Raw genomic sequence first — 15,840 nt, 5'->3', positions numbered from 1 at the left:
GTCACAATCACACAATCACAATCACACAATCACAATCACACACTCACAATCACACAATCACAATCACACAATCACAATCACACACTCACAATCACACAATCACAATCACACAATCACAATCACACAATCACAATCACACAATCACAATCACACAATCACAATCACACAATCACAATCACACAATCACAATCACACAATCACAATCACACAATCACAATCACACAATCACAATCACACAATCACAATCACACAATCACAATCACACAATCACAATCACACAATCACAATCACACAATCACAATCACACAATCACAATCACACAATCACAATCACACAATCACAATCACACAATCACAATCACACAATCACAATCACACAATCACAATCACACAATCACAATCACACAATCACAATCACACAATCACAATCACACAATCACAATCACACAATCACAATCACACAATCACAATCACACAATCACAATCACACAATCACAATCACACAATCACAATCACACAATCACAATCACACAATCACAATCACACAATCACAATCACACAATCACAATCACACAATCACAATCACACAATCACAATCACACAATCACAATCACACAATCACAATCACACAATCACAATCACACAATCACAATCACACAATCACAATCACACAATCACAATCACACAATCACAATCACACAATCACAATCACACAATCACAATCACACAATCACAATCACACAATCACAATCACACAATCACAATCACACAATCACAATCACACAATCACAATCACACAATCACAATCACACAATCACAATCACACAATCACAATCACACAATCACAATCACACAATCACAATCACACAATCACAATCACACAATCACAATCACACAATCACAATCACACAATCACAATCACACAATCACAATCACACAATCACAATCACACAATCACAATCACACAATCACAATCACACAATCACAATCACACAATCACAATCACACAATCACAATCACACAATCACAATCACACAATCACAATCACACAATCACAATCACACAATCACAATCACACAATCACAATCACACAATCACAATCACACAATCACAATCACACAATCACAATCACACAATCACAATCACACAATCACAATCACACAATCACAATCACACAATCACAATCACACAATCACAATCACACAATCACAATCACACAATCACAATCACACAATCACAATCACACAATCACAATCACACAATCACAATCACACAATCACAATCACACAATCACAATCACACAATCACAATCACACAATCACAATCACACAATCACAATCACACAATCACAATCACACAATCACAATCACACAATCACAATCACACAATCACAATCACACAATCACAATCACACAATCACAATCACACAATCACAATCACACAATCACAATCACACAATCACAATCACACAATCACAATCACACAATCACAATCACACAATCACAATCACACAATCACAATCACACAATCACAATCACACAATCACAATCACACAATCACAATCACACAATCACAATCACACAATCACAATCACACAATCACAATCACACAATCACAATCACACAATCACAATCACACAATCACAATCACACAATCACAATCACACAATCACAATCACACAATCACAATCACACAATCACAATCACACAATCACAATCACACAATCACAATCACACAATCACAATCACACAATCACAATCACACAATCACAATCACACAATCACAATCACACAATCACAATCACACAATCACAATCACACAATCACAATCACACAATCACAATCACACAATCACAATCACACAATCACAATCACACAATCACAATCACACAATCACAATCACACAATCACAATCACACAATCACAATCACACAATCACAATCACACAATCACAATCACACAATCACAATCACACAATCACAATCACACAATCACAATCACACAATCACAATCACACAATCACAATCACACAATCACAATCACACAATCACAATCACACAATCACAATCACACAATCACAATCACACAATCACAATCACACAATCACAATCACACAATCACAATCACACAATCACAATCACACAATCACAATCACACAATCACAATCACACAATCACAATCACACAATCACAATCACACAATCACAATCACACAATCACAATCACACAATCACAATCACACAATCACAATCCAATCACAATCACACAATCACAATCACACAATCACAATCACACAATCACAATCACACAATCACAATCACACAATCACAATCACACAATCACAATCACACAATCACAATCACACAATCACAATCACACAATCACAATCACACAATCACAATCACACAATCACAATCACACAATCACAATCACACAATCACAATCACACAATCACAATCACACAATCACAATCACACAATCACAATCACACAATCACAATCACACAATCACAATCACACAATCACAATCACACAATCACAATCACACAATCACAATCACACAATCACAATCACACAATCACAATCACACAATCACAATCACACAATCACAATCACACAATCACAATCACACAATCACAATCACACAATCACAATCACACAATCACAATCACACAATCACAATCACACAATCACAATCACACAATCACAATCACACAATCACAATCACACAATCACAATCACACAATCACAATCACACAATCACAATCACACAATCACAATCACACAATCACAATCACACAATCACAATCACACAATCACAATCACACAATCACAATCACACAATCACAATCACACAATCACAATCACACAATCACAATCACACAATCACAATCACACAATCACAATCACACAATCACAATCACACAATCACAATCACACAATCAGAATCACACAATCACAATCACACAATCAGAATCACACAATCACAATCACACAATCACAATCACACAATCACAATCACACAATCACAATCACACAATCACAATCACACAATCACAATCACACAATCACAATCACACAATCACAATCACACAATCACAATCACACAATCACAATCACACAATCACAATCACACAATCACAATCACACAATCACAATCACACAATCACAATCACACAATCACAATCACACAATCACAATCACACAATCACAATCACACAATCACAATCACACAATCACAATCACACAATCACAATCACACAATCACAAACACACAATCAGAATCACACAATCACAATAACACAATCACACAATCACGATCACACAATCACGATCACACAATCACGATCACACAATCACGATCACACAATCACGATCACACAATCACGATCACACAATCACGATCACACAATCACGATCACACAATCACGATCACACAATCACGGCCACAAAATCACGATCACACAATCACGATCACACAATCACGATCACACAAACACGATCACACAATCACGATCACACAATCACGATCACACAATCACGATCACACAATCACAATCACACAATCACAATCACACAATCACAATCACACAATCACAATCACACAATCACAATCACACAATCACAATCACACAATCACAATCACAATCACAATCACACAATCACAATCACACAATCACAATCACACACAATCACACAATCACAATCACACAATCACAATCACACAATCACAATCACACAATCACAATCACACAATCACAATCACACAATCACAATCACACAATCACAATCACACAATCACAATCACACAATCACAATCACACAATCACAATCACACAATCACAATCACACAATCACAATCACACAATCACAATCACACAATCACAATCACACAATCACAATCACACAATCACAATCACACAATCACAATCACACAATCACAATCACACAATCACAATCACACAATCACAATCACACAATCACAATCACACAATCACAATCACACAATCACAATCACACAATCACAATCACACAATCACAATCACACAATCACAATCACACAATCACAATCACACAATCACAATCACACAATCACAATCACACAATCACAATCACACAATCACAATCACACAATCACAATCACACAATCACAATCACACAATCACAATCACACAATCACAATCACACAATCACAATCACACAATCACAATCACACAATCACAATCACACAATCACAATCACACAATCACAATCACACAATCACAATCACACAATCACAATCACACAATCACAATCACACAATCACAATCACACAATCACAATCACACAATCACAATCACACAATCACAATCACACAATCACAATCACACAATCACAATCACACAATCACAATCACACAATCACAAACACACAATCAGAATCACACAATCACAATAACACAATCACACAATCACGATCACACAATCACGATCACGCAATCACGATCACGCAATCACGATCACGCAATCACGATCACGCAATCACGATCACGCAATCACAATCACGCAATCACAATCACGCAATCACAATCACGCAATCACAATCACGCAATCACAATCACACAATCACAATCACACAATCACAATCACACAATCACAATCACACAATCACAATCACACAATCACAATCACACAATCACAATCACACAATCACAATCACACACACAATCACACAATCACAATCACACAATCACAATCACACAATCACACACACATCACACAATCACAATCACACAATCACAATCACACAATCACAATCACACAATCACAATCACACAATCACAATCACACAATCACAATCACACAATCACAATCACACAATCACAATCACACAATCACAATCACACAATCACAATCACACAATCACAATCACACAATCACAATCACACAATCACAATCACACAATCACAATCACACAATCACAATCACACAATCACAATCACACAATCACAATCACACAATCACAATCACACAATCACAATCACACAATCACAATCACACAATCACAATCACACAATCACAATCACACAATCACAATCACACAATCACAATCACACAATCACAATCACACAATCACAATCACACAATCACAATCACACAATCACAATCACACATCACACACAATCACAATCACACAATCACAATCACACAATCACAATCACACAATCACAATCACACAATCACAATCACACAATCACAATCACACAATCACAATCACACAATCACAATCACACAATCACAATCACACAATCACAATCACACAATCACAATCACACAATCACAATCACACAATCACAATCACACAATCACAATCACACAATCACAATCACACAATCACAATCACACAATCACAATCACACAATCACAATCACACAATCACAATCACACAATCACAATCACACAATCACAATCACACAATCACAATCACACAATCACAATCACACAATCACAATCACACAATCACAATCACACAATCACAATCACACAATCACAATCACACAATCACAATCACACAATCACAATCACACAATCACAATCACACAATCACAATCACACAATCACAATCACACAATCACAATCACACAATCACAATCACACAATCACAATCACACAATCACAATCACACAATCACAATCACACAATCACAATCACACAATCACAATCACACAATCACAATCACACAATCACAATCACACAATCACAATCACACAATCACAATCACACAATCACAATCACACAATCACAATCACACAATCACAATCACACAATCACAATCACACAATCACAATCACACAATCACAATCACACAATCACAATCACACAATCACAATCACACAATCACAATCACACAATCACAATCACACAATCACAATCACACAATCACAATCACACAATCACAATCACACAATCACAATCACACAATCACAATCACACAATCACAATCACACAATCACAATCACACAATCACAATCACACAATCACAATCACACAATCACAATCACACAATCACAATCACACAATCACAATCACACAATCACAATCACACAATCACAATCACACAATCACAATCACACAATCACAATCACACAATCACAATCACACAATCACAATCACACAATCACAATCACACAATCACAATCACACAATCACAATCACACAATCACAATCACGCAATCACAATCACGCAATCACAATCGCGCAATCACAATCGCGCAATAACAATCACGCAATCACAATCACGCAATCACAATCACACAATCACAATCACACAATCACAATCACACAATCACAATCACACAATCACAATCACACAATCACAATCACACAATCACAATCACACAATCACAATCACACAATCACAATCACACAATCACAATCACACAATCACAATCACACAATCACAATCACACAATCACAATCACACAATCACAATCACACAATCACAATCACACAATCACAATCACACAATCACAATCACACAATCACAATCACACAATCACAATCACACAATCACAATCACACAATCACAATCACACAATCACAATCACACAATCACAATCACACAATCACAATCACACAATCACAATCACACAATCACAATCACACAATCACAATCACACAATCACAATCACACAATCACAATCACACAATCACAATCACACAATCACAATCACACAATCACAATCACACAATCACAATCACACAATCACAATCACACAATCACAATCACACAATCACAATCACACAATCACAATCACACAATCACAATCACACAATCACAATCACACAATCACAATCACACAATCACAATCACACAATCACAATCACACAATCACAATCACACAATCACAATCACACAATCACAATCACACAATCACAATCACACAATCACAATCACACAATCACAATCACACAATCACAATCACACAATCACAATCACACAATCACAATCACACAATCACAATCACACAATCACAATCACACAATCACAATCACACAATCACAATCACACAATCACAATCACACAATCACAATCACACAATCACAATCACACAATCACAATCACACAATCACAATCACACAATCACAATCACACAATCACAATCACACAATCACAATCACACAATCACAATCACACAATCACAATCACACAATCACAATCACACAATCACAATCACACAATCACAATCACACAATCACAATCACACAATCACAATCACACAATCACAATCACACAATCACAATCACACAATCACAATCACACAATCACAATCACACAATCACAATCACACAATCACAATCACACAATCACAATCACACAATCACAATCACACAATCACAATCACACAATCACAATCACACAATCACAATCACACAATCACAATCACACAATCACAATCACACAATCACAATCACACAATCACAATCACACAATCACAATCACACAATCACAATCACACAATCACAATCACACAATCACAATCACACAATCACAATCACACAATCACAATCACACAATCACAATCACACAATCACAATCACACAATCACAATCACACAATCACAATCACACAATCACAATCACACAATCACAATCACACAATCACAATCACACAATCACAATCACACAATCACAATCACACAATCACAATCACACAATCACAATCACACAATCACAATCACACAATCACAATCACACAATCACAATCACACAATCACAATCACACAATCACAATCACACAATCACAATCACACAATCACAATCACACAATCACAATCACACAATCACAATCACACAATCACAATCACACAATCACAATCACACAATCACGCAATCACAATCACGCAATCACAATCACGCAATCACAATCACGCAATCACAATCACGCAATCACAATCACGCAATCACAATCACGCAATCACAATCACGCAATCACAATCACGCAATCACAATCACGCAATCACAATCACGCAATCACAATCACGCAATCACAATCACGCAATCACAATCACGCAATCACAATCACACAATCACGATCACACAATCACGATCACACAATCACGATCACACAATCACGATCACACAATCACGATCACACAATCACGATCACACAATCACGATCACACAATCACGATCACACAATCACGATCACACAATCACGATCACACAATCACGATCACACAATCACGATCACACAATCACGATCACACAATCACGATCACACAATCACGATCACACAATCACGATCACACAATCACGATCACACAATCACGATCACACAATCACGATCACACAATCACGATCACACAATCGCAATCACACAATCGCAATCACACAATCGCAATCACACAATCGCAATCACACAATCGCAATCACACAATCGCAATCACACAATCGCAATCACACAATCGCAATCACACAATCGCAATCACACAATCGCAATCACACAATCGCAATCACACAATCGCAAACACACAATCACAATAACACAATCACAATAACACAATCACACAATCACGATCACACAATCACGATCACACAATCACGATCACACAATCACGATCACACAATCACGATCACACAATCACGGCCACAAAATCACGGCCACAAAATCACGATCACACAATCACGATCACACAAACACGATCACACAATCACAATCACACAATCACAATCACACAATCACAATCACACAATCACAATCACACAATCACAATCACACAATCACAATCACACAATCACAATCACACAATCACAATCACACAATCACAATCACACAATCACAATCACACAATCACAATCACACAATCACAATCACACAATCACAAACACACAATCACAATCACACAATCACAATCACACAATCACAATCACACAATCACAATCACACAATCACAATCACACAATCACAATCACACAATCACAATCACACAATCACAATCACACAATCACAATCACACAATCACAATCACACAATCACAATCACACAATCACAATCACACAATCACAATCACACAATCACAATCACACACTCACAATCACACACTCACAATCACACAATCACAATCACACAATCACAATCACACAATCAGAATCACACAATCAGAATCACACAATCAGAATCACACAATCACAATCACACAATCACAATCACACAATCACAATCACACAATCACAATCACACAATCACAATCACACAATCACAATCACACAATCACAATCACACAATCACAATCACACAATCACAATCACACAATCACAATCACACAATCACAATCACACAATCACAATCACACAATCACAATCACACAATCACAATCACACAATCACAATCACACAATCACAATCACACAATCACAATCACACAATCACAATCACACAATCACAATCACACAATCACAATCACACAATCACAATCACACAATCACAATCACACAATCACAATCACACAATCACAATCACACAATCACAATCACACAATCACAATCACACAATCACAATCACACAATCACAATCACACAATCACAATCACACAATCACAATCACACAATCACAATCACACAATCACAATCACACAATCACAATCACACAATCACAATCACACAATCACAATCACACAATCACAATCACACAATCACAATCACACAATCACAATCACACAATCACAATCACACAATCACAATCACACAATCACAATCACACAATCACAATCACACAATCACAATCACACAATCACAATCACACAATCACAATCACACAATCACAATCACACAATCACAATCACACAATCACAATCACACAATCACAATCACACAATCACAATCACACAATCACAATCACACAATCACAATCACACAATCACAATCACACAATCACAATCACGCAATCACAATCACGCAATCACAATCACGCAATCACAATCACGCAATCACAATCACGCAATCACAATCACGCAATCACAATCACGCAATCACGATCACGCAATCACGATCACGCAATCACGATCACGCAATCACGATCACGCAATCACGATCACGCAATCACGATCACGCAATCACGATCACGCAATCACGATCACGCAATCACGATCACGCAATCACGATCACGCAATCACGATCACGCAATCACGATCACGCAATCACGATCACGCAATCACGATCACACAATCACGATCACACAATCACAAACACACAATCAGAATCACACAATCACAATAACACAATCACACAATCACGATCACACAATCACGATCACACAATCACGATCACACAATCACGATCACACAATCACGATCACACAATCACGGCCACAAAATCACGATCACACAATCACGATCACACAAACACAATCACACAATCACAATCACACAATCACAATCACACAATCACAATCACACAATCACAATCACACAATCACAATCACACAATCACAATCACACAATCACAATCACACAATCACAATCACACAATCACAATCACACAATCACAATCACACAATCACAATCACACAATCACAATCACACAATCACAATCACACAATCACAATCACACAATCACAATCACACAATCACAATCACACAATCACAATCACACAATCACAATCACACAATCACAATCACACAATCACAATCACACAATCACAATCACACAATCACAATCACACAATCACAATCACACAATCACAATCACACAATCACAATCACACAATCACAATCACACAATCACAATCACACAATCACAATCACGCAATCACAATCACGCAATCACAATCACGCAATCACAATCACGCAATCACAATCACGCAATCACAATCACGCAATCACAATCACGCAATCACAATCACGCAATCACAATCACGCAATCACGATCACGCAATCACGATCACGCAATCACGATCACGCAATCACGATCACGCAATCACGATCACGCAATCACGATCACGCAATCACGATCACGCAATCACGATCACGCAATCACGATCACGCAATCACGATCACACAATCACGATCACACAATCACAAACACACAATCAGAATCACACAATCACAATAACACAATCACACAATCACGATCACACAATCACGATCACACAATCACGATCACACAATCACGATCACACAATCACGATCACACAATCACGGCCACAAAATCACGATCACACAATCACGATCACACAAACACAATCACACAATCACAATCACACAATCACAATCACACAATCACAATCACACAATCACAATCACACAATCACAATCACACAATCACAATCACACAATCACAATCACACAATCACAATCACACAATCACAATCACACAATCACAATCACACAATCACAATCACACAATCACAATCACACAATCACAATCACACAATCACAATCACACAATCACAATCACACAATCACAATCACACAATCACAATCACACAATCACAATCACACAATCACAATCACACAATCACAATCACACAATCACAATCACACAATCACAATCACGCAATCACAATCACGCAATCACAATCACAATCACAATCACACAATCACGATCACACAATCACGATCGCACAATCACGATCACGCAATCACACAATCACAATCCCACATTCGCACAGTCACAATCCCATAATCACAATCCCACAATCACGATTACACAATCACGATCACACAGTCACAATCCCACAATCACAGTCACACAATCACAAACACATAGTCACGATCACACAATCACGATCACACAATCACAATCACACAATCACAATCACACAATCACGACCACACAACCACCATTACACAATCACAATCCCACAATCACAATCACACAATCACAATCACAATCACGATCACACAATCACGATCACACAATCACGATTACACAATCACGACCACACAATCACGATCACACAATCACGATCACACAATCACTGTCACACAATCACTATCACACTATCACGATCACACAATCACCATCACACAATTACACAATCACACAATTACAATCACACAATCACAATCACACAATCACAATCACACATTAACAATCACACAATCACAATCACACAATCACAATCACACAATCACAATCACACAATCACACAGTCACGAACCCACAATCACGATCACACAAACACGATCACACAGTCACGATCACACAATCACACGACCACAATCACACAATCACAATCGCACAATCACAATCACACAATCACACAATCACAATCACACAATCACAATCACACAATCACAATCACACAATCACAATCACACAATCACAATCACACAATCACAATCACACAATCACAATCACACAATCACAATCACACAATCACAATCACACAATCACAATCACACAATCACAATCACACATTCACAATCACACAATCACAATCACACAATCACAATCAGACAATCACAATCACACAATCACAATCACACAATCACAATGACACAATCACAATCACACAATCACAATCACACAATCACAATCACACAATCACAATCACACAATCACAATCACACAATCACAATCACACAATCACAATCACACAATCACAATCACACAATCACAATCACACAATCACAATCACACAATCACAATCACACAATCACAATCACACAATCACAATCACACAATCACAATCACACAATCACAATCACACAATCACAATCACACAATCACAATCACACAATCACAATCACACAATCACAATCACACAATCACAATCACACAATCACAATCACACAATCACAATCACACAATCACAATCACACAATCACAATCACACAATCACAATCACACAATCACAATCACACAATCGCAATCACACAATCACAATCGCACAATCACACAGTCACGAACCCACAATCACGATCACACAAACACGATCACACAGTCACGATCACACAATCACAATCACACAATCACAATCACACGACCACAATCACACAATCACAATCGCACAATCACAATCACACAATCACAATCACACAATCACAATCACACAATCACAATCACACAATCACAATCACACAATCACAATCACACATTCACAATCACACAATCACAATCACACAATCACAATCAGACAATCACAATCACGCAATCACAATCACGCAATCACAATCACACAATCACAATCACACAATCACAATCACACAATCACAATCACACAATCACAATCACAATCACGATCACACAATCACGATCACACAATCACGATTACACAATCACGACCACACAATCACGATCACACAATCACGATCACACAATCACTGTCACACAATCACTATCACACTATCACGATCACACAATCACCATCACACAATCACACAATCACACAATTACAATCACACAATCACAATCACACAATCACAATCACACATTAACAATCACACAATCACAATCACACAATCACACAGTCACGAACCCACAATCACGATCACACAAACACGATCACACAGTCACGATCACACAATCACCATCACACAATCACACAATCACACAATTACAATCACACAATCACAATCACACAATCACAATCACACAATCACAATCACACAATCACAATCACACAATCACAATCACACAATCACAATCACACAATCACAATCACACAATCACACAGTCACGAACCCACAATCACGATCACACAAACACGATCACACAGTCACGATCACACAATCACACGACCACAATCACAATCACACAATCACACAATCACAATCACACAATCACAATCACACAATCACAATCACACAATCCCAATCACACAATCACAATCACACAATCATAATCACACAATCACAATCACACAATCACAATCACACAATCACAATCACACAATCACAATCGCACAATCACACAGTCACGAACCCACAATCACGATCACACAAACACGATCACACAGTCACGATCACACAATCACAATCACACAATCACAATCACACGACCACAATCACACAATCACAATCGCACAATCACAATCACACAATCACAATCACACAATCACAATCACACAATCACAATCACACAATCACAATCACACATTCACAATCACACAATCACAATCACACAATCACAATCAGACAATCACAATCACGCAATCACAATCACGCAATCACAATCACACAATCACAATCACACAATCACAATCACACAATCACAATCACACAATCACAATCACACAATCACAATCACACAATCACAATCACACAATCACAATCACACAATCACAATCACACAATCACAATCACACAATCACAATCACACAATCACAATCACACAATCACAATCACACAGTCACACAATCACAATCACAATCACACAATCACGATCACACAATCACGATCGCACAATCACGATCACGCAATCACACAATCACAATCCCACATTCGCACAGTCACAATCCCATAATCACAATCCCACAATCACGATTACACAATCACGATCACACAGTCACAATCCCACAATCACAGTCACACAATCACAAACACATAGTCACGATCACACAATCACGATCACACAATCACAATCACACAATCACAATCACACAATCACGACCACACAACCACCATTACACAATCACAATCCCACAATCACAATCACACAATCACAATCACAATCACGATCACACAATCACGATCACACAATCACGATTACACAATCACGACCACACAATCACGATCACACAATCACGATCACACAATCACTGTCACACAATCACTATCACACTATCACGATCACACAATCACCATCACACAATCACACAATCACACAATTACAATCACACAATCACAATCACACAATCACAATCACACATTAACAATCACACAATCACAATCACACAATCACACAGTCACGAACCCACAATCACGATCACACAAACACGATCACACAGTCACGATCACACAATCACCATCACACAATCACACAATCACACAATTACAATCACACAATCACAATCACACAATCACAATCACACAATCACAATCACACAATCACAATCACACAATCACACAGTCACGAACCCACAATCACGATCACACAAACACGATCACACAGTCACGATCACACAATCACACGACCACAATCACACAATCACAATCGCACAATCACAATCACACAATCACACAATCACAATCACACAATCACAATCACACAATCACAATCACACAATCCCAATCACACAATCACAATCACACAATCATAATCACACAATCACAATCACACAATCACAATCACACAATCACAATCACACAATCACAATCGCACAATCACACAGTCACGAACCCACAATCACGATCACACAAACACGATCACACAGTCACGATCACACAATCACAATCACACAATCACAATCACACGACCACAATCACACAATCACAATCGCACAATCACAATCACACAATCACAATCACACAATCACAATCACACAATCACAATCACACAATCACAATCACACAATCACAATCACACAATCACAATCACACATTCACAATCACACAATCACAATCACACAATCACAATCAGACAATCACAATCACGCAATCACAATCACGCAATCACAATCACACAATCACAATCACACAATCACAATCACACAATCACAATCACACAATCACAATCACACAATCACAATCACACAATCACAATCACACAATCACAATCACACAATCACAATCACACAATCACAATCACACAATCACAATCACACAATCACAATCACACAATCACAATCACACAATCACAATCACACAATCACAATCACACAATCACAATCACACAATCACAATCACACAATCACAATCACAC

The sequence above is a fragment of the Megachile rotundata genome, unplaced genomic scaffold (assembly GCF_050947335.1).
Source record: "Megachile rotundata isolate GNS110a unplaced genomic scaffold, iyMegRotu1 scaffold0051, whole genome shotgun sequence".
NCBI classification, from domain to species: domain Eukaryota; kingdom Metazoa; phylum Arthropoda; class Insecta; order Hymenoptera; family Megachilidae; genus Megachile; species Megachile rotundata.
This window is presented reverse-complemented; position numbering follows the sequence as displayed.